The 27785-nt window shown below is 40.5% G+C and overlaps 1 long non-coding RNA gene across 1 annotated transcript; it reads right to left on the reverse strand.

The window, feature by feature from the left end:
• Positions 1 to 8476: 8476 nt before the first annotated feature.
• Positions 8477 to 27450, reverse strand: LOC103279251 (uncharacterized). Its single transcript, XR_506662.3, has 3 exons — positions 27166 to 27450; positions 16494 to 16625; positions 8477 to 8633 (listed from the first exon to the last, which is right to left on the reverse strand). It is a non-coding gene; the product is annotated as an uncharacterized LOC103279251 (long non-coding RNA).
• Positions 27451 to 27785: the final 335 nt, after the last annotated feature.

Consider the following 27785-nt stretch of genomic DNA (forward strand, 5'->3'; position numbering starts at 1 on the left):
ACCCCCGCTGATGGTTTCTCCAAGTATATCACCTTTCCCTTGTTTTAGGAGGAAAGAGGATGTGATTTAATTTTAATTTTAGGACAGCAATAAAACATGAACTGGTTCTCTGCAAAAAAAAAAAAAGGATTATGTGTGGAATTTGAGCCCCCTGATCATGGTGATATTGCCAGGGACAGTCCTTGTGACTGAAGCAGCTGGAAGGTGCCAGATTGGTCACAGTCGTTATATACGTGGCTATGTTCCACAAACAGAAGAATATTCTTTCTCTCTTACACGCATACACACACCATGTTTCTCCATGTGACTGCATGCCCAAGGTCTGCTCTGAACTGCACAGGAAGCACTGTGTGCAAACTGATCCTGAAATGTTAACCATTGGTCCCTAAGCGTCCTTTCATGTTACATAGTTTCAGCACTATGATTCCACTTGAATGGCCACAGTTGCCTCTTGAGGAATACCAAAGTGTACTATTTAGGAAGGGATATTTTCAGTCACAGAGCTCTACAGAATCCCATAGGATGAAACCATGGCAGTTAAAGTTATAGAGCTATAACTGTATAGTGTTAAATAGTCCCAAGACAGAGATGGAGAAACTGTGCTCCTCTAGGGAGATGTTGAAAATAGGCTAAGGACTTTATCACATGAGGATGATAAAAAGCACTTTGTCTGGGGCTTATTGTACAGTGATGTGTCCGTCCCATCATTGCATTGGATTGCCTCTTTTGATTGATAGGAGGGAAAAAAACTATTAATAAATCCAATATTACTGCTGTTCTGCCACTATTGCTTGTGGGATCGTTTCATTCTGCAGCAGTCCAAATATGGCAGAGTGAAGGAAAGTCTTGCAAGAATGCCGAAGCTGCACAAATAACGGTAGGTAGCAAGTTTGTGTTGCAAATGGATCGTCAGAAGTTGCATCACCAAAGGCCAACATGGCACAAATGCAGAAAGATATAAAAGTGATTGTTCCAATAATGTTATGTTTCCATTTGCTTATACAATATGATTGCCATGAGACTATACACTGGTGTGATAAAGTCCTTAGTTTGCGAAAGCCTGTCTGTCAGTAGTGAGAGGAAAGGCACAGTTGTTGAGTGAAAAGGAATACTGCAGACAGATAGGAAGAAGGGTTTGCTTGCTCATCTAATTATACTCGGGAGGAGGAGATTGAGAGTTAGGAAAAAAACTCTTATTTCATGCAATTTTCTAGTGTTTCATGGAATCAGGAAGGGCAGAGCAGCTGGTATGGGGGTATGAATAAAACACTAAGCTCTGACTCAAAAATAGCAAGGATGTTCCAGAAGAGCCCGGAAATCTCCTGAGACAACCTTGTTAAGACAAGATTAGCTGCCTACGACCTTGGTAGACTGTGGAGGACAGTATGGGGGTGAGTAAGAAGGAGACCGATTTCAGGCCACCAGCAGAGCTGTCAGTCAAGGCTTCATTTTAAGTAGGGGGGTCTGAGCTCTAGTAGAGTCAGCTTCATGTGTATCTACACATTCCGGATGCTCATCTAACATATATTAAGCAATCAAAACAAAGACATGCAGGATGAGTTATTGGTGGATTGGGCATTGTCGTAAATCTCCCAGCCAATGAGGGTATCCCATGGCAAATTGCCCCCTTCCCTCGCCTCTCTTGACAGACTAATTGGGGCCGTGATAGCTCAGCAGGTTAAACTGCTAGCTGCAGGAACTCTGCTGGCCGGACAATTAGTAATTTGAAGTCACGAGTTGGGGTGAGCTCCCAGCTGTCAGCCCTAGCTTCTGCCTACCTAGCAGTTCGAAAGCATGTAATGCGAGTAGATTGATAGGTACCACCTTGGCATGGAAGTAAAAAGGCACCCCATGCCAACATGCTGGCAACGATTGAAGAAAGTCTGTGGACAACAGGCTTCTCGGCATGGAAAAATGGAACAAGAGCACGTCCCCATGGCTGGAGTTGAGTATCGACTCCAGACGCCGGATGTCTATTGTATGTCTTTGTTACTGTGTAAAAAGGCATTAAATGTTTGCCTTATATATGTAAACTATAATCCACTCTTCTTCCGGGGAGATAAAGCCAAATATAAATAAAGTGTATTATTATTATTATTATTATTATTATTATTATTATTATTATTATTATTCAGACTGCCTATTTCTATCTCATGTCCCTGGTACCCAAACATTAAGCTGTACGCCCTGGTTATGGATACATCCAGGTGCTGTTCATATTACACTGCTATAAGTTTGATTCTGGTTCAGCTGCCATGACTTCCTCCTATGGATTCTTTCAGTTTGTAGTTTGGTGATGCAATAGAGCTCTCTGATAGAGAATTCTAAATATTCCTTCATAATGAGAAAGGGCCCGAGATGGAACTCTGCCTCATTAAGTAAATGTGGGGGCAGGGACTTCGTCCAGATATTGGGGCCGGGCTGTGGCGCAGCTGGCTAGTAACCAGCTGCTATAAATCACTACTGACCGAGAGGTCATGAGTTCGAAGCCCGGGTCGGGTTAAGCCTCCGACCATTAATAGCCCCGGCTTGCTGTTGACCTATTCAGCCCCGAAAGACAGTTGCACCTGTCAATTAGGAAAATTTAGGGACGCTTTATGCGGGAGGCTAATTTACAACACCATAAAACTGCCAGCAAAACACGAGGAAAGGAATGCGGAAGTACAGCCACTACTGGACGGTGAAGCAACAGCTCCCCCTGTGGCCGGAATTGTGAAGCTGGAAAAATGTTAAAAATGCCTCTGAGTCTGTCTAATGTATGTTGTTTGTCTGTTGGCATTGAATATTTGCCATATATGTGTTCATTGTAATCCGCCCTGAGTCCCCTTCGGGGTGAGAAGGGTGGAATATAAATACTGCAAATAAATAAATAAATATTGTTATGTTTTCCTACCACTTCTTTATTTTTTCTTAGTAGAGTTGTATAGTAGAGTTGTATACTCAACTTAAACTTGGGAGATCTGGGTCCTAGGCTTCATATACACTGTCACATAATGCAGCTTCAGAGTGCTGTTTAACTGCATTGAATTGGATTATATGCCATATAATGCAGTTCAATGCAGTTAAACCACTTTCTGAAACTGCATTACAGGCAGTCCCATTACAAACATTTGTCTTACAAATGACTCCTAATTAAGAATGGGGGAAAGACAACAGAAAGTGAGAGAAATCTATCCCTAGGAAGGGAAATTCATTTGGGAAAGAGTTATCATTGGGAAAAGGTGTCTCTACTGAAGCGTTATCATCAATCATTGTTTCCACACAAGCCAATTTTTTCAAAAGCCAATTCTCACAAGAACAGAAAGTGAAGTGAATTCTGAATAGGGGCACAGACAGCAAAACAAACACCAAAGGGTGTTAACCTTTCCCTATGCTATCCAGAGCTGATAGATAGATGATAGATAGATAGATAGATAGATAGATAGATAGATAGATAGATAGATAGGCTGAAGTTACCCTTAAAAATGTACCTCTTACGACTTACATACAAATTCAACTTTATCTTGTTGGTAACATGTGAACTGCCTGTACATGGCAATGTAGATAAGGCCCTAGTGCCTCTGGAGCTTTTAAATCTATTGAATGATTTAGGGCCAGACATCCATCCATCTCAATATGTTTCACCTCACAGGTTTGTGAAGAGAGCCTTATATGCCCTCTTGAGTCCATTGGAAGTAAAGCAGAATATGTTGTGTCCACTCAAATTCCATTTGAAACTTCTGGATAACCTAAAGTGACCCTATCACAGGGTTTTCTCAGCAAGATTTGTTCAGAAGCGTTTGCCATAGCCTTCCTCAGAGGTGGAGAATGTGTGATGCCCAAGGTCACCCAATGGGATTCCATAGCCAAGCGAGAATTTGAATCCTGGAATTCAGAGTTCTAATCCAATGCTCAGACCACAATACTGTACTAGCTGTCAAATGTGCAGTCATTGTATAGCCTGGGATGGGCAACCTCTGTTCCTCCAGAGGTTGTTGGACTAGATGTCCCACTATCATTTACTATTGGGCATTCTGATCAATATCTGGAGGACACATATTGTCCACAAATTGTTCACAACACTGAGCTAGATGGACCATAAGGCAGGGGTGGGAGACATGTCACCTTCTAAATGTTTGATGGAAAGTCCCACAAGGCAGCAAAGCCAATAGTAAGGAATATGGAGAATTGGGGGAGGCAGGGGCTGTGTGATTTCCACCCCTGCTAGAAAATAACTTTCTTGGTTCCTAGAGTAAGCTACTATGGATACAATAATTATGGATGTATAGGACTGCCCTCTTAGGCCTTCACTTTCCACTAGCCTCAAAACAAATAAGCAATAACAGAACTGCCTTGCTCCTGTTCCTTTAATTGCCACACAATTACCTTATTGGAGTATGAATACGAGACTTTTCTTTCACTAACTGAAGAACTCTACTCACAGAATGACCTCCCATGAACTTCTGGAAGATTTCTCTCTTCCTGGCCCCTTCTACATTGCCACATAAAATCCAGATTATCTGCTTTGAACTGGATTACATGGCAGTATAGACCTATATAATCCAAAACATATAGTGTGGATTATCTGATGCAATAATTTGAATTACAGTAGAATCTCACTTATCCAACATAAACGGGCCAGCAGAATGTTAGATAAGTGAAAATGTTGGATAATATGGAGGGATTAAGGAAAAGCCTATTAAACATTAAATCACATTATGATTTTACAAATTAAGTACCAAAACATCATGTTTTATAAAACAATTGACAGAAAAAGCAGTTCAATACACGGTAACATAATGTAGTAATTACTGTATTTACGTATTTAGCACCAAAATATCGCAATGTATTGAAAACATTGACTACAAAAACATTGACTACTAAAAGGTTGACTGCGTTGGATAATACAGAACGCTGGATAAGTGGAGGTTGGATAAGCGAGACTATGTGAGGGCTAACTAAGACTTCTCTACTTTTGGGTCAAACTCCTAAATTGGGGTTCTTCAGATGTGTAGAACTATATCACTTCCCATCTTTCCTAGACAGTATGGGGTTGTACAACAGTACATCTGGAAAGCCTCAAGTGGAGAAACAATGAAAAGGCTAGAATAAAACCACTTTATCTCTCCAATCTACATGAGGATGATGAATATGATGCATGTCCTAATATGGTTATTGTAATAACTCAAAAAATGCCTGATGAATTCCACACACTTGGAAAGAGACCTAGATAAAAGCCAAGAATTATTACTAACCAGCCTTTTATTCGCAGAACCCTTCAAGTCCCAAGAAACAACCAAAGGTAACTTACAGAAGTATTCCAAAGTCTTCTCAATCTGTTGTGGTGTAAGGCAGTTGGGAGCATCGGAAGCAACAAGAGGGGTTCGGATCCAGTCCTCGTGTTCATATCCAAACACAGTGTCTGCCCGGAGCTGGTACAAGGGCAAGTGATCACCCAGAAGGCTGATGATTTCCACTTCAGGCACATTGGTGCTATTACAGACCTCTATAGCAAATGGAAAGGAGAAGAGCAAATAGTCAGCAGAAGGGAAGAGAGGGATGTGTGAATCTGTTCAATCTTGAGAAGCTGAGTTACCATTTGCATCACATTGTTAGAGCAGTCTGATACCACTTCAGCTGTCATGAGTCTGTATCCTATAGCATACTGGGGTTTGCACAGAAAACACAGTGATTTATAGGTTGTTGTGAGTTTTCCGGACAATATAGCCATGTTCCATAAGCATTCCCTCCTGATGTTTCACCCACATCTATGGCAGGCATCCTCAGAGGTTGTGAGGTATATTGGAAATTAAGCAAATAAAAAGAAATACTCAGAAAACAGGGGAATTCCAGACATGAAACAATCAGGGCCTGCTAACACTTCCCAACAAAGGATTCCCCCAGGCAGGAATTAGCCAGGCCTTGAGCTGCAAGGCCATTAAATGCTAATCAAGGCAATTAATTACAACATTCACCGTAGCCTCCAACAGACAAGAGTTCTTTCTCCCACCCTGTACATTCCACAGATATCTAAATCCAACTTGCCTAGTTTCCAACAGACCTCACAACCTCTGAAGATACCTCCCATAGATGTGGGCCAAACGTCAGGAGAGAATGCTCCTTGAACAAGGCCATACAGCACAGAAAACTCACAACAACCCAGTTATTCCGGCCATGAAAGCCTTCGACAACATAGAGATTTATGTTAAAAAGTTCTAATATATGCCCTTGAATTATAAACCCTAAGCTTTCACAGGAGATAGACATGGCAGTTAATGTGGCATCAGACTGCTATAACTGCACTGTGTGAGCTAATGACAGGCACAGTGGATTGGTTTAAATCAGATCTTCAAAAAGTTACTTTGGGGACTATACTTTCTAGAATTCTCTTTGTCAGTTATGACCATTGTGGGAAGGATTCTGGGAACTGAAGTGCAAAGACATAACTTCTCCAAAGCTCTGTGCTTTCCCAGACTCTTTGGGAATTATTTCCTCTATGAAGTAAACAAAGATTGGAATGTGTGTGTGGTCAAGTCACCTGCTAACATATAGCAATGGCAACCCCACACATTTCATAGGGTTTTCTTATGCAAGGGAAACTAAAAGGCATTTCTTCCAGTACTTCTTCTGAAATATAGCCTACAGTACCTGGTACTGTGTGGTAGTCTCCCATCCAAGTAATAACTAGAGCTGACGTTGTTTAACTTCCAAGAAAAGGAAGGCACAAAATCTTGCCCTTCCCTGTAGACTCAGGCAAAAGCAAACCACTGAAGTCTCTCCTAGCTTGTGTGTTCTTCCTCATTAATAACTTTTGCCATACTGACCACATTCTGATATTGCATGGCCATAAATGTCCCAATTTTCTACAGCTAAGAAGACCATACATAGCCATTTTTGAGAATCCAGTCTAGTCTGCACATAATATGAAATTCAAGCATTACGTTATTGCGTTTCCAATAAAAGAACTCTGCTGCCACCTTTTGTCCATGGAAAGACATGGAAATTTTCAAGAGATGTGAGGGGGCGGAAAGTAGTTGTTTCTCCAGAGAACTGAAGGTGGTTTAAATAAGAGATTCCTGCTTGTATGTCTATACTCCTCCATGTTTGTTTTCAGTAAACAAGATTGACATGGTTTTGCAATAAAAAAGAAATGTATTTATATACCACGATTCAAAACAACTCTCTTGAAAGCTATTATTTGTCTCCTAGCTCAATCCCCAAGAGAAAAACATTTGAGCAGTTCTGACAATCTTACTGATATGTTGCACATCCTCCTAGGAGTCCTTTAATGCTATATATTCAAAGCACTGGTTTTATGTTTAGTCCCTTTCCCCCAGGCAGCAATTTTTGAAGTTCTTATTCAGAAAGCATTGGCACAGGCATTTTAAAATGTTCTTTTGGTATAAGAACTAGAATTTTGGTCACCCCATTCAATGCTCCCAACACCAAAACAAGATTCATGATTACCTTGAACTTAATGCATAAGGAAAAGTTTGCACAATGCAGTTTCTACTAACCAATATAGACCTAACTGGTTGTGTGTGTGTGTGTCAGGAGCTGATGAGAGAATTGGCTGTCTGCAAGAACGTTGCCCAGGGGACACCTAGAGGCTTCTCTCATGACCCCGCTGACAGAGGGAGCTCATCTGCACTCTTCCTGGATTGGATTCGAACTGACAACCTTCAGATCAGCAACCCAACCTTCAAGTCAGCAGTCCTGCCAGAACAAGGGTTTAACCCACTGCGCCACCGGGGACTCCACTGTTTTTTGTTGTTGTTGTTTAAAACCGATTTGGTTGGGTCCAGACCTAGAATTCAGCTATACTGTAGAATTAATGCAGTTTGACATCCCTTGGACTGCCATGGCTCAGTGCTACGGAGTCATGGAAGTTTCAGTTTCACAATGTTATTAGCCTTTGCTGCCAAAGAGTGATGGTAACTCACCAAACTGCAGATCCCCAGATTCCATAGCATTGAGCCATGGCAACTCAAGTGGTGTCAGACTGTGTTAATTCTACAGTGTAAATACATCTTAAGTCATAAGTAGACCAGACCCATTGAAATCAATAGGGTTTAAGTTAGCTGCTTTGCTTTCCTACGCCAAGCTATGTCAGGGTTCACCTTTTTGAAATGCCAACGCTTTTTTGTTTTGGTCCAGTTATGAAAAACATAGAGCATGTCCAGACAGGCTTACGGCATGATAACATGAGGGCAAAGGGGTAGAGGAGGAAAGAGAAACTGAGACATATTAAAAGCAGCAGAAAAGTGGGACAGCAGAGGATTAATCCAGACTGTCCCTGCCAATCCAGGACAGTTGGAAACTATGTTAGCATATATAGGATGTAGCTGTCACCCACCATCATGTTATCAAGAGATACACTTGAATTCACTCTCCTTAATGTTACGTACCAGTGAGGGTGCTTGCATCGTGTTGGTTCTGCAGCCCATCCGGGGTTGAGGCAGATAGTGTTGACTCTTGGTTGACAAGAAAAAATGGCTGGCTGTTAACAGAAAGGCTCTGGCCTACGTGTCGCTGTTCCAATGCTGATGTGTCCAGTTTGGCTGGTGTCACGGGGAGGATGTAGCTATCATGCAGAATTGGAACACAGCACCAAGGCTGGGTAGTAGAGGATGACGCAGAGGTCTACTCCACACCTGTGGAAAGATAGGAAGGCAGGATGGTTGAAAGCTGTGACAGCACCAAGGTTTAAAAAAATCAATTCTAAAGTACTAAATCCTGCACAGAGTTGAAAAATATTCTTAGGAGTCTCTGTTGTCCTTGGTTCAGAGTTTGGAAAAAATACTATTTTGCTCTACAACGCCATCTTATCTGACCATATTGGTTGGAGATACCCCTTCCTTCAAAAAACAAACAAACAAGACCCAAAATAAAATCTAAACACTTTGCAAATTCTATTCATTCCATTTATCTAATCCACACATTCTCATTTCTATCTCAAAACTGAATATAAAGTCCAGGAAATCTGAGCAGCAAGTAACTTCTGTTCCTTCATCCACCAGGAACTTAATCCTTAAGGATCAGCCAATGCTGGCAGATAACTGCAATTTTTTCTTTTAAAAAATTACGGACTTTCTGGTCCATATGGTCTCAGAAAGTGATACAGGATCCGCTATTCTGCCAGGTCTTGAAAGGCTAGAAATCTAATTACTTTCCCCTTCTGGCAGATCTGGCAGCGCTTTTGATGTTGGGGCAACAGGAAAAAGAACACTTGAGCTGGTTCAGTTTTTTTCCCTGCAAGCAAGGGATGAGTACCACAAGCATGGCAGATGTTGACATTTGTTGATTTTATTACTGGGCACGTTCTGGGTTTACAGCACTAACAGCTGAGAAATGACAAAGCAGAGAAGGTGTATGAGGACGCATAAAACATCACGTACTAACTGAATTGTGCCAGGTGGCATGTCTGGAGGGAGATGGACTTTGCACTTTAGGTCATGAGTTTTCTCAGATTCTGGCATCATCATTTGAATCACAATATGGGAAGAGTAGCAAGAATGAGCCAGTAAGATGGAGTTTGATCTTGTTTCAGTTGTATCATTCTGTCCCTTTTCTGTTGCCTTACAATGCCACAGCCAAATTCTGGAAATTGTCCTTTTTGTTTTCAGACAACTGCCCAGATTGACTGCAGGATTTTGGGAGTTATAGACCAAAACACAACTTTACTCATCTCTAGTTACGTAAACATGGGAGCAAATAATATATTACTGGTACAGGAATTAAACACATGATTTAACATTGTATATCTCTCCTATTGAAAAAGGTAAATAGAGTACAACTCCTATATCAAGTGGACTTCACCTGGCTACGCAAAACTGTAGACATTAGTGAAACCTATTATTTTCAAAGGACAAATGACAAAGGTATCAAGAAAAAGGTGTAGCTGTTACAGGAGGCCCAAAGGGAATAAGTGAAACTCTGGATGCATAAAACCACATATATTGGTTCTGTGGATATTGGGATGATGATGTACCAGCAAACACTCTTGAAAACTGCAAATACCAACTATGGAGTGAGATGTGGTGATCGCAACTTGAACAGGAGCACAAGGAGAGAAGAGTGGCACAAAATCATTTCTCAGTTGTCACAAATTAAAACACCATGCCCCAAAGAGCTATCCACATTTTGGAAAAGTTTTAATTGGCACCAAGGGCAGCTTCTCTCCCATGACAAGACCTGGAAATGTTACCTTATATTCGACTGCAACTCCAAGAACCACCGTCAACTATACTCCAAAGTAACTTTTTCAAGATATGCCCCTCTCATTACAAGGATAGTTGACAATGAATGGCCTGATACTCCAATTTAGAGCAAAGCATCAAAAGGAACATACAGGATTTCCTCCCTTGTTTTCTTCCAATTATCAATGCTGTAAGATTTTGCCTAATAGCAATGAATGCTAAAGCTCTTTGTGCTTCTAGAAGTGACTTGTGCTCCAGCTGTCCTTTTCTACACTAACTCCCCATCCGCTACTCCCACCCAATCCCAACACCTGTCACTTGTGAGCTATTGTGCCTATTTTAGCCTTTAGAAAGATGATGTTAGGGATGCCTTTCTATCTCTCATGTACTAAGAAATATGTGTTAAAATTGCCATTACAACATTTTCAGCCTCCAGAGCAAACTTTCTGAATCGATGGCTGCTAATTTTATTTACTAATGTTTTTAAAATTGTATTATTTTTACTTTTATGTTATATTTGTTACAGGGGTTGTTGTTATAATTTTCTCTCACTTGCTTATGTTTATGTACCGTTTTTTACTTGCTGTATGTTATATGTCCATCTTGGAGTGCTTTTTTAAGCTGCCCCGGGTTCCTTTGGGGAGATGGTGGCCAAATAAAAATAAAGCTGATTATTATTATTATTATTATTATTATTATTATTATTATTATTATTATTATTATTTCAAGCATATTAAATAAGGTACATACTTAAATGCACAAATAAATCAAATTTTACAAGACCGTGTCCATACTGTACATTGAAGTTGATGTTAATAGGAATTTTATTAAACTGTGTCATAACAAATAGAATTGGGCTTGGGAACATCTGCTTCTCCAGTTATTACTGAATTCCAGCTCCCATAAGCTCCAACCAGCATGGTCAATGGTTGTTTTATTGTGTCAGAAGTGAATTGAGACAAGACACTTCTGGTGTGAGAGAATTGGCCGCCTACAGAGATGTTGCCCAGGGAATTCCTGGATATGTTACCATCCTGTTGGGAGGCTTCTCTCATGTCACCGCATGGGAAGTTAGGGCTGACAGATGGGAGCTCATCCCGTCTCATAAATTCAAACCTTCAACCTTCAGTTCAACAGTCCAGCTGGCATAAGGGTTTAACCCATTGAGCCTATGACCAATGGTGAGAAGTTAGAGAGCAGTGAAATATTAGAAATTCCTTACAAAAAGTGTGTGTGTGTGCGTGTGTATTTGTCTAAGGGAAGTTATTTGTAGTAGATCCTGAAAGACCAACAAGCCCTGTGTGAGAACTAAAGGAGAACTGAAGGAAGTACTGTAGTTGAAGAACAAAACAACAATGGAGAGTGAAGAAGGCAGAACAGATTTTTTTGGAAAATAATTAGTTATATAGTCAGTCTTCTTTATCCACAGGTTTCCATCCATGGATTCAACAAATCATGGCTTAAAAATATTCAAGAGGTGAAATTCCAAAAAAGCAAACCTTGATTTTACATAAGGGATGACATTTTAATATGCCAGTATATACGGTATATAACAAAACTTGAACATCCATGGATTTTGGTACCCACAGAGGGATCACAAAAACTGAGAAATTCCAATTTCAGTGCTCCTGTTTCCTGAATATTATGATTACTTTTTTCAGGAAAAGCAACTATGTATTACTCAGTATCTAAAGGTAGCAAAAACTGGCATATTTTGTTACTTTGAAAGTATCAAAATGTTACAAAATGTCATTGACAGGATAAAACGCGCTTGAGCATGCACAGCCTATAGGAACAAAAACACGGCATACCTCAATAAGATTAAAATATCCTTGGTTATATTAACAATTGTAATATCCAATGGATTTATCAGCCAAATGTGTATTTAATCACAGTCACAAATCTTTCAGTATAATAAGCTTTGTAACCACTCATTTCCCAGTTCTAGTGAGAGGACTGTTAAATGTGACACCCTATATGGGATTTCTTAAAATAATGTTAATGTAATAAATTCTCGCATATCCAGCATTCAGGCTGTGAGTGCTATATATCCCAAGGGTTCCTTTAATGCAGTTTGACACCACTTTACCTGGCATGGATAAATGCTATGAAAGTATGGAGGTTATAGCTTGTTGAAGCATCAGAATTCTTTGGCAGAGAAGGTTAAAGACCCTGCAAAATTACAACTCCTGGAATTCCATAACCTTGAGTCATGGCAGTTAAAGTGGTGTACAACTGCACTGATTCTATAGTGTAGATTCCCCCCAAATCACAATATTTACATAGATGTACAAATGAAGCATCAGCATTCTTGGAAGAAACACTGCTACTTGCAGAAGTACAAACAAATACATCAGAGAATTGTAAAGGAGGTCACGGAGGTGGGAAATCACTCCAAGTAGCTAAGTGAGGACTGAATGTACCGTATTTGCTGATCACTGAATGTTAGTCTGTTGTGGTGTAATGATATTACATGGAAGAGGAACTGCAACACTGTTTCCTGCAACCCTCATTGCTTGTTAATGGTTGTTTTCCTATTTATGTCCACTGTATACAGTTTTAGGGACTTTGGTAGGAAAGCAAGAGAAAAATCAGCTAATTTGGGATCTTGCCTGGAAATAAAATCAACCTCCAAGAGGCCCATGAGAAAAAGAAAATGTCCTGAGGTTGAAATTATCTCAAAACATTGTTGAGCCCTTTTGGAATTAGAAATAAGGCTTTTAGGATCAAAAGATGCCACTTTCAAGAAAGCTTAAACCTCTGATTCGGCTATCAACTAACTAACCAATTGAAAAGACAAAGGGTTTAAGGCACCTTTTCTCTGAATCAGCATGAGTTCAGTTTTTTCCAGTCACATGTCTTGTTTATATATGAGAAAGTGCAATAAAAGAGTCATTTTACAACAGAGGCAACTCCCTAGCAGGTTCTCTCTCCTTACGCACAAAGGGCTGGATGGAGGTGTGTGTCCCTACCCGTATATGCCACCACCACAGTTTTGTTGGTGTGTGTTTGTGGCTGAAATCAACAACTATCCTATGTTTCCTTCTTCCTTATTAGTGTCATTGAGAGTCACAGGGTACCATAAGAAGAATGGGCTATTGATAGTGAACCTTTTAGAGATAGAGTGACAAAACCAGATGGCGGAGGGGAGGGTTGGACACTCAGGGGACAGCAAGTGGTGGAAGTGGGTTGATCGGGCAGTGGTGAGCCTGGGAGGGGCCAGTGGGGGTGAGTGAGTGAGCAAGTAAGTGAGCAAGGGGATAGGTGAGTGGGAAGTGGGATGGCAAGCTGGGGGGAGGGGTTGAGCAGAAGTGGTGAGCCCGGGAGGGGCCAGCAAGGGAGATGGATGGAGCCCCTCCCAAAAGCTGTACTACTAAATCAACAGGCCTAGGATGCTCCTAGAAAGATGGCTACAAGTATTACACAGGACCCTTACACACAGCCCAATAACTCACGACAGGTCACTGGTTTACCAGAGGTATCCAAATGATACCTCAGATAAACCCAAATTAATCCAGAGTACACTGGAATTTCCCAGTTTACTCCAGATTAATTTGACACCTGGAAAGATCAGGATCTTAATGTGAGGTCTGGATCTTTCCAGGTGTGGACCTGTGGGGATTGACTCCCCATTACCATACTGGTTCTTCAGGCTCTTACTCTCCCAGTTACCCATTTTGCTTTAAAATTTGCCTCTGGTTGATGCAGGAGAGCATGTAGCCACACACCCCTCCCATGGAAAGTGTGAGTTTTGTGGGAGATGTGGGGACTAAATCCCAGGAGGAACTGGGATTAAATATCCCAATTTCTCCTACGATTTAGCTCTGTCTGAAAGGGCCCTTAGCAACCGCACTTCCAATGGGAATTTAACTGACTTTCCAAACTATTTGAGAGAACTCGAAAATGTTGCCTTTCTAGATTACAAATCTCTGGGTTATTTAGAAAGCACAGCCATTTCAAATGTTGATAGTACATTCTGGGAATTGTAATAATAAAAAAGAAATGCCCTCTAGGTTCTGCTATTTAGGGTACTATGCTTTTACTTCTCAAATCTTGGAAATGATACATTCCAATGAATGAATTATTTGTAATTACTTTCTCTTTCCAGAAATTAAGGCATACTGAGGCCCCTTCCACATAGCTGAATAAAATTCCACATCATCTGCTTTGAACTGGAATATATGGCAGTGTAGATTCAGATAGCACAGTTCAAAGCAGACATTGTGGGAATTTCTGCCTTGATATTCTAGGTTATATGGCTGTGTGGAAGAGACTAAATATATTCAAGCCCTCAGATCCCATTTTGTCTTAGAAGCTAAGTAGATTGAGCTCTGGCTAGTACTTGAATGGGAGCCTGCCAATGAATACCAGGTGCTATAGGCTGTATTTCAGAGGAAGGAGCTGGCAAAACCATCTCTGAGTGTACCTTTCCTAAGAAAACCTGATGAAATGTATGGGGTCAACTAGTGACTTCAAGGCACTTGCAAGCATATGCACACAGACACGCACACAAATTATTCTAGCTACAGCACTAACCATAGCAATATTAAGTGAGGAAAGTATCGGTCATCAAAAATATGTTTTGAAAAAAAAAATCTTACCCGCCTCTCCACACATCTCGAGGTTGGTTACAACATTGCTAAAACACATAATCATTCCAAAACACTCCATAGAATACACATATTAAAACGTATTTCCATAAAATACATATTAAAATACACAAAGTAAAAGTTAGAAGTTTAAAATTCGCCATTAAAATCTCATTTCAGCTATAGTACTTACTTAATAAAGCATAATAGCTTTTAATAAATTTGTGGTTGGACAGGTAACTCTGAAATATTTAATGGGACCAGGGATCATTGCTAGTGATCAAAAAGGCATTGTGATTACAATACACAAACACAGCTAAATGAAAGGTCTAATGTACTTCCATTTACAAAGTAATATATATATATATATATATATATATATATATATATATATGGAGCCCCGGTGGCGAAGTGTGTTAAAGCACTGAGCTGCTGAACTTGCAGACTGAAAGGTCGCAGGTTCAAATCCCGGGAGCGGAGTGAGCGCCCGCTGTTAGCCCCAGCTTCTGTCAACCTAGCAGCTCGAAAACATGCCAATGTGAGTAGATCAATAGGTACCGCTCAGGCAGGAAGGTAATGGCGCTCCACGCAGTCATGCCGGCCACATGACCTTGGAGGTGTCTACGGACAATGCCGGCTCTTCGGCTTAGAAATGGAGATGAGCACCAACCCCCAGAGTCAGACATGACTGGCCTTAACGTCAGGGGAAACCTTTACCATATATATATATATATATATATATATATATATATATATATATATACACACACACACACACACACATACACACACACACACACACACACACACAAGAAAGGTTAATTGCATTGAATAGAGCTAATTTCCAAAAGTAAAGACGTGTAGGACTGCAATTGGGAGAGAAGAAGAATTCTGTCAGTGGAATCACTAAGATTGGTGTCACCTGGGGCGGTAAGTCATGGGACCCTTCCACACAGCCATATAACCCAGAATATCAAGGCAGATAATCCACAATATCTGCTTTGAACTGGATTATCTGAGTCCACATTGCCCTGTAATCCAGTTAAATGTAAATTGTATACAGCTGTGTGGAAGGAGCCATGGAGTCATCCATGCACTTCCTCCCAGACCAGACCATAATATTTTAGCTAAAATGACAAATAAATGACAAAATCATCACAAGCAAAAACAACAGCTTGTGCTTGTAATGTAGGCAGGTGGAAAGTAATGACATATCTGATTGGATCACATGCAGACTAGAAGGTTCAAAAGGTAAATAAATGATCACTGACCCTTGTAGCTATATTGATACAGTACACCTAAGCTGGGTTGATGATAAACATTTTGGTAATTACTGTATATCTAATTACCACTTATTTTTAAACTGTCCTTTTCTAGTCTTAAGTACTATTATGTAAACATTTATTTTAACATCTATAAAGCCAGAACAGCAATTATACAGATCAATTTAAAAACCAATGAGACAATCTTCCTGAATACAAGAGGAAACATAATCTTATTTACTGCTGGTGAACTGCAAAGAGGAACTAGAGATAGCAAAGCAAGCAGGTGGAAGTTTGATAAAGTGTTGACATCAAAACATATATCTTCTGTTATTGCTTACAGGAAACACAAGTTATTGCCTTTTTAAAAATAATAAAAGTTATTTTAAAAACTTAAAAAACAGGACTTATGACAGCTGTCAAAAAGGTTCTAGAAAGTTATGCTAAATATTGATCAGATTTACCTGCCTGATGCATCATAGCACACATGGAAATCATGGTCCTTGGAACGGCAGCTGGGCTAAAAATGGTCCACATTTGCATTAGAGATTGTATTACCGTTCCAGTCTTTACCCGGAATAGAGACTTCATGCAATCTGGAAAAAAAGGCAGAAGAACAAGATGGAAAAAACAGAACTAAAATAATTACATGAGGAAATTGTCTGGATATTCTGTTAAAATGCTAAATGTGATGAGAATGGACAAACTACTTTCTTCTTCTTTCTTCTTCTTGGCAACGTCCAACTGAAATCAGCAGAACTTATGTAGAAGCTAATAAAGAGAGGAACAATACAGTATATTGATGTGTAAAGTTCAAATTATTTTGCGACAGCAAATACACCCAGATTATTTCTTTCAGTTTCAGAATCTTTGCAGGAACAAAGGTAAAGGGAAGAGAAACCAAGAATAGTGGAAAGGCTAAGCACTACTAAGCCTGGGCTGTGGCGCAAGCTGGTGAGCAGCCAGCTGCAGCCAGCTGAGACCAATCACTCTGACCAAGAGGTCATGAGTTCGAGGCCAGCTCGGAGCCTGCGTTTGTCTTTGTCTTTGTTCTATGTCAAGGCATTGAATGTTTGCCTTATATGTGTAATGTGATCCGCCCTGAGTCCCCTTGGGATGAGAAGGGCAGAATATAAATACTGTAAATAAATAAATAAATAAATCGAACTGTCCTTTTCTAGCTGTTTCTAAAATGTCCCACTTTCTCTTCCCTCCTCCTACACTTCACAAATGAAATCTGGGAAATGTGTAGCTAACTAAAATGAGACTGTGGTCAATATGGTTTGTTTTTTTTCTAGGAAAGAACGCACTCACACCAGAAGAGAATGCAGCAGTTTGCTTTGCCTACAGTGAAACCTAAAGTGCGGAAACCGAGTCCCATTGTCCATGTGACTGCACGAAGAACAGGCAGTCCAAATCCGAGTCTTGTTGTCTCTTGAGCAGCTGGTTTTATGGGTCAGAGATTATAGGTGATTGAGTCCTTTGTAAGTAGGTGATGACCAGGAAAATTGCTGGAAGGCATTCCCAGGTCAAGAGATGCTAACAAAATTCACCAGGGTCTTACCGGGTGGCTTCATATTCCAAAGTTTTATATGAAACATAAAATAATACATTAACACACAGGAGTCCGGGGATATCGAAGGGGACCCAACAACCTGGAGGAGTAGGTACCCATGGGGGAGATGGTTGACTAAGGGGTTAGTTGGGGTGGAGGAAGGAGGAAGGCCTGCTATGAGGGCCATGAGGGCCATGGGGCCAGGTGGTTACTGAGGCCTGCTGCCAGAGGCAAAAGGAGAAGAGAAAGTCACAGAAGTCAAAGAAGATACATAGAGCCAGATATATCGGGTAACGCACTGAAGCGCACATTTATGGAAGGGTACTTTGTAATAGACTAATAATCAAAAAGGGAAAGATTGTTGCAAGGCGTATCGCTGATAGTTGCTGCTGGACTCCTCCATACCTTCGAACATTCACAGGACCGATCAATAGAACTTCAGACTACCTGCGGGACTTCCAACTGTGGTACTGCCATGGGTTGATATAATTATTGACCGAGGGGGAAGCGGGGAGGAGGCTTGACATCAAAATGACAAAAATCTTGGAAATGTATATTATCATCTAACAAATCATATATTTTTAGAATATGAATGAAAAATTTTCATGATATATGTGGTATCCCAATACATTTCAGTATTACAATTTATATATGTGTTTGTATCTCTTATAAAAGATTGATTTAACTTCTGGTTTGCTCAAAAAACTGGATTACTGTGTTGCAAAATGATGCATGTCTAAAATGTGCGTCACCAACATGAAATGTTTGGTAAACTGCTCTACACTTTTAAGTCTCTAAAAAGTAATGGCAATGAGAAAGTAACAAGCAGAGTAAGAAATAATGTAACAAGTTGCTTCCTTTATCATCATAATGAGTAACAGAAATGGGCTCTTTTTTAAACACTGTAAAGTCAGGAGTATATATTGATTTAAGTTCTAGGTTGGAGTCAGTTATGCCACTTTCACACAGCTATATAAAATCCACATTGAACTGGATTATATGGCAGTGTGGACTCAGATAACCCAGTTCAAAGCAGATATTGTGGGTTATCTGCCTTGATATTCTGGGTTATGTGGCTGTGTGGAAGGACACTTAGACATCACCTGAGAACAACAATGAACAATGGAAAGCATTCATCTTTGTAATTTCTGTAAAGAACTTTTTATTAAATCAAGCTTGTGGTAACTCCCTAACTAAAAACGGGATTTCTTATCAGTTAAATGCTGTTCTTTCTTTCTTAATGGATATCAAATTGTGTTTCTGATTTCATTGTTTTCTCATAGGAAAATACATTTTGTGTTTCAACAAGATAGGTTTTAGTTCCGCCATATTATGAGCTCCCTTAAGGATTTCCATTATTGAGGAAGGGGAGACAGTTTGTAAAGGCAATAAATAAATAAATGACCACCGACTGGGAGAGACTCAGATTTAAACAAACAGGTCTGACACTGTCACAAGAAATCTGACTCTGCATTGTGAACACAGTCCATTGGGAAATGGACCTGTCACACTGAATAAGGACATCCAAAGCAAAAAAACTGGGGCTGCATAAGAGAACAACGAAATGTTATACACTTCAATCACGTTTTGCAATCTAGTTCATTGGATGCTTGTGTTTCTTTCCTGTGACAAGAACATGCTTTGTTTGGTCAGATTTCCACACTTGTGTTTAATTTTCCAGAAAAAGGATTCTTTTTTTTTCTTTTTTTTTGCAAAGGACGGTTGTGGAAAGGAACTGGTAAGCCTAAAGCTTGGTAAAGGTCCTTTGTTAGATTGCTGAAATATGCCTAGCTGTTCTTCTGTTTTGTGGTATAGAAACCTCTCCCTATCCTTTCCCTGATATTTCTGCCTCTGGCACCAAATGTTCTGTTACAGAAGTAATTGCTGGGAACACACCTATTCATTATTCAAGGTATTCCTGTGCCTGACTGTACTAACATGAATGCACATCTTTTCTGTAGACACTGCTTGATCTAGAGTAGAGTAGATCCAAGTCCTGTTGGCTAGTTGCAACTTGAGCGGGCCTGTCGAATCACTTGTTAAATAGTGAATCAAGATATGGGCAAAGAGCTCTCCAGCTAAGAATTCTAAAGGCTGCAAATCCCAGGAATCTATATATTGTTTCCACAGCAATTAAAGTGGAATAATAACACAATAACAGTACAGTGTGATAGAGCTTTGAATACTGAATTAGGATCCCAAGAGCTTAGGGCTGAAATCTTGGCTCAGCTATGAAAACTCACTCGGTGACCTTGGTTAAGATCTTTTTACAGCATGTGTGTTTTCTGCCATACACATATTTTGATCACAATTTTCTTAAAATACACAATTTTATATTTCGTACATTTCTCCCAAGGCCAAAGCATATTTCTGCACATTTAGATATGTGTTTTTACTCCATATAATTTTTTTTAAGCAGGCAGGGAATCTGAAGCTTGAATGTACCAAAACACACACATACGTTTTTGTTAATACTCTCTCAAACAATGAGTTCAATACATTAGAAAACGCTTGGAAAGTTACCCTTTTCTTGGACTGCAACTCTGCTCCAATTCCTTACTAGGAATGTGCGATCCATTTTAAAAAATGTTTCAAAACTTATTACAAAACTAGGAGCGTTGGCATTTCATTTCTAAAGTGTTGTTTGTGAAAAATTCATTACTTTTTTTTTTCATTTCAGGAGCAACCAGAGTTGCTTCTGGAGTGAGAGAATTGGCCGTCTGCAAGGACGTTGCCAAGGGGACACCCGGATGTTTTTGATGTTTTACCATCCTTGTGGGAGGCTTCTCTCATGTCCCCGCTGGAGCTGATAGAGGGAGCTCATCCACGCTCTCCTCAGGTGGGATTCGAACCTGGCAGCTTTCAGGTCAGCAACCCAACCTTCAAGTCACGAGGCTTTTATCCCCTAGGCTCCTAATTCATTACTATAATGAGAGTAATGAAATTTCGTTACTATTGCGTTATAGTAATCACACATTAAATTAAATTAAATTATTATAATTGGGGAAACTTCAGGGGCTCCTTTCTACCTCATTTTTAAAGCTATTGGGGTGAAACTTGCTACAAAGGAAGAACACATTTACTACTGTTAGCCAACCAAATTTCAGAACGTTTCACTTATCCACAGATTTTTGGGGAATTTTCAAAGTTTTCATAAGCAACATTTTTTTAAAAAAAACTACAAGAGCTATCTACTTGAATTTCATACACAATGCACAAGATAACCAGAGCATCCACCCCCAGAAATTTCAGATAGATTCACGCATCTACTAATTTTTGAGGATTTTTAAAAGTTTAGACAAAAACAATTTATCCCCCCAAAAAGTGACAACAGCTATCCCTCTGAATGCCTGTCTGTCTTTATGACACACAACCACATAACTTTAACTTATTACTTACTTTAGTCCTCTTTGCAGATTCAATAATTTTATTTATTATTATTAGACTGAGTCTAAATGACTGGTGTCATTGGGGACTCCAAATGCTAAGCACTGCATTCTGGGAAATATAGTTTAGGGCAGGAGCTTTTGCATTCCTTGCCACAGGGGGCCTTCCCTTCCCAAACTACATTGAAGATGGCTGTGTTCTCAGTCTCCCACCCATTAACTCTGCTAGTCCTGGACCCAGTGCCAATGCCTTTACTTATGGCAATCGGGCCAAAGAAAAGGGATTGGTTTTTAAAGCACTTTACATTTTCTTGGCTTTACCAAAGTTGCTTAATGCTGGGGGAGAAGAGCAGTATATAAATTAAATAAATAGATAGATAAATAAAAATAAATTAATAAATACTGAAAATTAAACTGACCTTGGGAGGCATCCGGATGTTACAGAATCATAACAAAAATGATAGGTGAATGTTTTGAGTCTTAAATTCCCCCCCCCCCCACCCACTTTCCTGTATGTTTCTAATATCGATTCATATGCACAAATTTAACGAATCTGATCCTAAATGCACATTAAAAACAAAATTATGTACACCCCTATTCCCAACCATTGTGGCCATTTGCCATTGGGGAATACTGGGAGTTGCAGGCTAAAAGGTCATTGATTAAACCATTGATTAAATCCATAACAGCTGGATAAACTTGAGGGAGAGAGGGAGAAGAGAGGAAGGAGGGAGGAAGGGAGAAAAGAAGGAAAGGAATGAAAACACATGGCAATTGAAAGCTTAGGTGATCAGAAACCCAAATGCTTTTTAAAACACTTTTTCTCATCCCAGGTACATTCCAAGGATTGCTTGATTCTTTCTGCACCTCAACTGCCTCTATGACTCAGGGCCCTTCTACACACGCCCTAAAATGCAGAAGAAACAGGAATAAAAGGTGTGTGTGTGTGGCTAAATGACATTTAAGAAAAATGTGTGCTAGTTCGGATTAACATCTGAAAAACATGTTTTTTTTAAGGTGCCCTTAAAACCTGATTTTGGCTGAAAAATTTGCATCACTGTATATCCCTGCAGTCCAGGAAAACACATGACTTTGTTCCTATATGCTGGTGTGGATTGCTCCAGCGCATGTGCGCATATTAAAATCCTGAAACAGCTGGTCAAGGTTGTAAGCAAATGGAGCCATGGAGACACAGGTGGCTCAATAGAAGCACAAATTGAAAGCAATGATAATGAGAACTCTCTGCAATCATTCCTTTGTTTTGAGGTTTATGAAATGAAACATCTTGAGCTTGAATTTACAGTAGGGTGAGGAGAGATAATAAGAAATCTGTGTATATCTGTGTATACATTTCAATATCCGCATCAGTGCATATAAGGTTCAGTGCATCTCGGAAAGTCAATTTAAAAAATTGAAGTAAATTTCCGGATTTCTAAAATCTGTTATAAATGAAGGTGTCAAGGCAGTGGGGGACCATTTACCGTAACTGACAGTACCGTTTGAACTTGCTATCAGGTCCTGCAATTGTTTGCCCCACTTCATTGACCCGGATCATGGGGCTGTATGGAAGTGCCACAGACACACTGAAATGAAGCCACACTTCCCTTCAAGACCAAGGTATCTGTGCTGTACAACACAAACTCTCCAGTACAAAGCCCCATCTGAATAAAATAGTGATGCTGGAGCTCCCCTATGACCTTTCTATCCACTAATAAGGCCGCACTGACAAAGAGGTGCAGCAAAGCAGGCATGTTGAAGTGGCAGAAGCAGGGATGGTAAAATCTTAAAAAACAAACCTTGTGTCCATCTATATTGTAGAACTAATGGACTTTGATACCACATTAATAGCCATGGCTCAATACTATGGAATTATGGGAGTTGTAGTTTTACGTGGTCTTTGGCCTTCTCTGCCAAATAGTGCTGGTGCCTCACTAAATTACAGCTCCCATGACTTAACAGCATTGAGCCATGGCAGTCAAAATGGTATCAAGCTGCATGAAGTCTGCAGTGTAGATGCACCCCTTGGCAGTTGACCTCCCCTCTCTTGACTTGGGATATTTGCTGTGAAGATAGGATATTAACAGCACAAACACCAGCAATCTGTGCTGGATATTCTGAAATCACAGCCAGTTGCCAACAGCTCAGTTTCCGCCATCACCATCCAGAGCCAGCTTTGCGACCAGGCATGTCCTCTTTCAGTTCCTGACCCCTATACATATCCTTGCCCACCCATTCATCTCTATCTCCCCTTTCCCAATCCCAACAGTTTAAAGAGAGTGAAAGACACTGACCATGATGCTTCCTTGCTGTTTCTCTGGGTCCTTTGGTCTTTCGTTCCCCTAAGTAGAGAATAGAAGCTGTGTCTTCAATGACTCAGCTCAGCTCTCAGATTCCTTGGCTCCCACCAAAGTCGTGTAGCTTTGCAGCTTCTCTTGGCCCAGCTCCTATTGGCACGTTGCTCTGCTTGGAAATGGAATCCGCTCTATCATAAGGCAAGGCAAACCAAAGTGGCAGACCTTGGGTGTCAGGAAGGGATGAAAACTCAAAAACAATGCATCTGCACTGCAGAATTAATGTAATGTGATGCCAATTTAAATGCCTATTGCCCCTTCTACACTGCCCTATAATCCAGATTATCAAATCAAATAGTCCACATTATTGGCTTTGAACTGGATTATATGAGGCCCCTTTTACACTGCCATATAAAATGCAGAGTATCTATCTGCTTTGAACTGGATTATATAGCAGTGTAGACTCATATAATCCAGTTGAAAGCAGATATTGTGGGGCCTGAGTCTACACTGCCAAATAATCCAAATCAGATAATCTGGATTTTATATGGGAGCGTAGAAGGGGCCTTTGAGTCCTTCTACACAGGAAAGACTCCAGGATTAAAGGGGGTTGGTGGCTAAATGACGTTTGCCAAAAATGTGTGCAGGATCAAATTGAGGGGCTGAAAAACAAAAAGGTGTACTTAAAACCCAATTTGAGCTGGAAAATGTAAATATTCACATCACTGTATATCCCTGCACTCAAGGAAAACACATGACTTTGTCCCGATATGCTAGTGAGGACTGCTCCAGTGCATATGCACATTTTAAAATCTCGAAACAGTTGATAAGGCATGTAAACAAATGGAGCCACGGACGCACAGGTAGATAAATGGTAGCACAAATGGAAAGCAATTCCCATGAGAACTCTCTGCAAGCATTCCTTTGTTCTCATGTTGATGAAATTAAATAGAGCTTGAATTTACACAGCACGGGAGACAAGTGACCCCAAAGGGAAACGGGATTCAAGAGGGAAAAAGTAAAGGTAGCAGGAGGAGAGACAATGATAAGAAATCTGCTTGAGTGCACATTCAGATATCTGCATCAACACTTATGAGGTCCAGCACATTTCAGAGAGTCAATTAAAAAATTAAAAATAAATTTCCAGTGGATGTCTCGCATCCATCTTGCAGAATTCTAATTTTTTTTACAAATGAATGCGTCACGATGCAAGGAAAGCATTAACCGGGACTGACCGCTTCCTGTTTGGACTGTCCTTAAGATGCCACATTTTTTTTTGCTCCACTTATTTGTTCCGTATTTTGACACTGGAAGGGCCCTATGTCTGGTGAATGTAGAGGGATGACTGTAGTCAATTTCTGATTCAGGGAAAACTGTGTTTCATGGCAAAATGTTTCTCCTTGTGATGTTGTGGGACCATTTAAGAAGATTTATTTGTCAAGGATATTGGAGGCTGTAAAATGAAGACAGTGAATCCTACCCTCCCAACATTTCAAAGATGAAAATAGAAATGTGTGTGGCCAAGCAACTTTACAGTGAGGTCAAGATGACAAAATTATTACAGTGGAAGAACATTCGTGGAAATTGCAGTAGACTCCACCCTTCTCTTCTGTCCATTCTCCAGAGGGGTTAACTGAGTGCAAAGTAATTGTGCAATTTGAACTCAGTTTTCAGCAGCTGAAGTAAGTTGAGGATAAAGAGAGAAAATGTGAGGATGAGAGAGAATCTGAGGCGTTTTAAATTTAGTTGGCAAAGTAGAGTGAAATCCGAGGGGTGAAATGTATCCACCTCTAGACAAGGTGCACATTAAGCCAATCAGTATTTTCCGTCCGAAAAACCAATCCTCATTTAGAAAAAAAACAAGCAAAGCATAACCAGACCCTGTTGTACGATTTAACTGCAATATTCCATATGTGAGTCTCAACCTGTGGGTCCCCAGGTGTTTTGGCCTACAACTCCCAGAAATCCCAGCCAGTTTACCAGCTGTTAGGATTTCTGGGAGTTGAAAACCAGAACATCTGGGAATCCACAGGTTGAAAACTGCTGCTACACAGCAAGCCACCCTACCATTTTATACCCTTTGTATCTTTTTAGGCTATCATCCAATTGAACTTCTATTCTAGCCAGCTTTTTAATTAGTCTATTTGCCATTTCAACTGATGAAGAATACTGTGCTTTGATGAAGCTTGCACAGTTCTTTGCCAGAAATCCATCAAAGGCAATTGAATCTTTACATCTGTTGGGACCAACCTGGCACCTTATACTCAACCCAAGCAGACCTTACCCAGGTGCCAGACTTTTTGCCTTGATGCCAAAGAACAATCTCTGTGCCAGCTTTAAGGAATCAATGACTTACCGGCTCCAGGCTGACCGCACCCAGAACAAAACATCTAACTGTTGTATAAAACAGCATTGTGTGTGGGGCACACAAGGAGAAAAGAACATTTCTCCCCTTTGTCCCCTGACAACCAATTTGTCCTGGTGGTTATGAAAAGAGATGGAAATCAAGAGCAATCCACTGTGTGCCTGATTGAAACACCTCTGCCTTGGGTCTGGAGATTATGCCAAGCACTGCCAACATGTTTTCTAAGAGCCTTAAGGACTAGAAACCTCATATATTATGAATGATAAAAGCATAGGTTGCAGTGAATGAACACAGAAAAAACCTGTGTCGCTTCTCTTACCAACGAAAGCTTTATTCCATCCATGCACAGCACAATGATAAAACTGTGAAATCCAATATATTCTAACAATGCTTTTAAATGACTTTGGAAATGAGTGATATCTTTTCTCCACGCGCCACAGCAATCTCAATGGTCCCCCAGGACCCGGTGATGGTTTTTGCTGGCTCAGATGAAGAACGCCCCCTAAAAAGTCATCCAATGTGAAATCTCCCCCTCCTCTCCCGCCATTGGGGAGCCATCCTCTGGCACGCAAGCCTCAGCCGCACATTTCACCAGGGGCCTTATTATGAATGCTACTAATGAACCATGAAAAGCTATTAACTGCATCCTGGCTAATCAAACTTTTTGCCGAGAGGGAAGGGAAAGCAAACTTGTTCTTTCTTGTGCTCTCGCTCTTGGTACAAAGTTAGGTCAAATTAACAACAACAATAAGTATTTTATACACAGGAAGAAGAGGCAGATATACCCATGGGAAACCTTTGTTTTCCTCATGTGTCCTTGCACAATCCACATTGGCATATGATATGATGATGACAATGATGACGGTAGTGGTGAAAGCAGCAGCAGCAGCAACAACAACAACAACAACAACAACACTTTCTTTATTACTTCAGGCTCATATTCGGTGGGCCCTTAGTATCTGCCGGGATTTGATGCCAGGATCCCCATGGATAATAAAATCCATTGATGCTTAAGGACAATTACATGCAACTGTATCCTTTAGATAAAATGGTCAAATAAGCATTTGCTTTGGGAATTTCCAAGCAATGAATGGTTGAATCCATGGATACAGAATGCATGGACAGAATATTCTTCTCTGTGACTTTCTCACATATATTTTATGCATGGAAAAGTTTAGAGGGTTGAAACAGAATCCGAGAGTCGCCTAGCAACACTGCTTAGAAAACAGAAGATTGACCCTTTTTCTCCCAGCCACAGGAGAGACAACTATCCAACTACTTTGGCACAAGGAAGCATAACCTGTTGAACTTTTGCCCATCATGAAAGCAGCTCAAGCCAGAGGCATCTGCTGAAAGTTCAGAAATGAAGCATGCATACGCTGCTAAGCGCACAAGGTCCATAATATGTCAGAGAGACTCAGTGTCCCTTCTTATAAAAGGCATCACTTTATTCCCACTCTTTTAGTGTGGGGTGGCAGACACTGTTCTCTTACCATATTATCCCATTGCAAGTCAATGTGGCAAAGAAAGCTAACTTACTTGAACTTCTCTCTTTGCTCTCCTCCTCTTCTGTGCAGCACCAACCAGCAGACAGATCCCTGCAGGAACAGCAGGAACTTCCTTTGCCTTGCTTTGCTTTCTCTTTCTTTGGTGAACAAAGCCTCTCCTCCAGCAGGTGCCAGGGCAGGGAGGGCTGGCCCCATGGACTGCTGGGAATCGTAGTCTGGGGTAGAGAAACTTATTCCACTCCCCTTGCCTCCCCCTCTCTTTTCCTGGCTGATGTTTCCCCCCTCTACATCTCGTCTTCACTTTCTCCTCTTTGGGTGGCAGAGGACGTGACAGGGTTTGCAATCCCCTTGCACCACTTCCCTGTTTGCATCTTGCTGCCTTTCATTTTGCCTGTCATTTGCATTGTGCACAACTTGCCATTTCTTTGCATGTTTCACAAGTTATTTGGAATTAACATTCAGAGTCTTTTCCAAGGGTGGTAGTTTGGTGAGTCCTTTTATTTTATTTCATTTGATGTTTTGTTTTACTTCTTCGATTTTATCTCATTCATTTCTTTAATAACCTTCAAGGTAATGTAAGAGGCTCTCGTGCTTCTCAGGGCCCTTCTACACATGCCCTAAAACGCAGAAGAAACTGGGATGAAAGAAAGG

The sequence above is a fragment of the Anolis carolinensis genome, chromosome 6 (genome assembly GCF_035594765.1).
Source record: "Anolis carolinensis isolate JA03-04 chromosome 6, rAnoCar3.1.pri, whole genome shotgun sequence".
Taxonomy (NCBI): domain Eukaryota; kingdom Metazoa; phylum Chordata; class Lepidosauria; order Squamata; family Dactyloidae; genus Anolis; species Anolis carolinensis.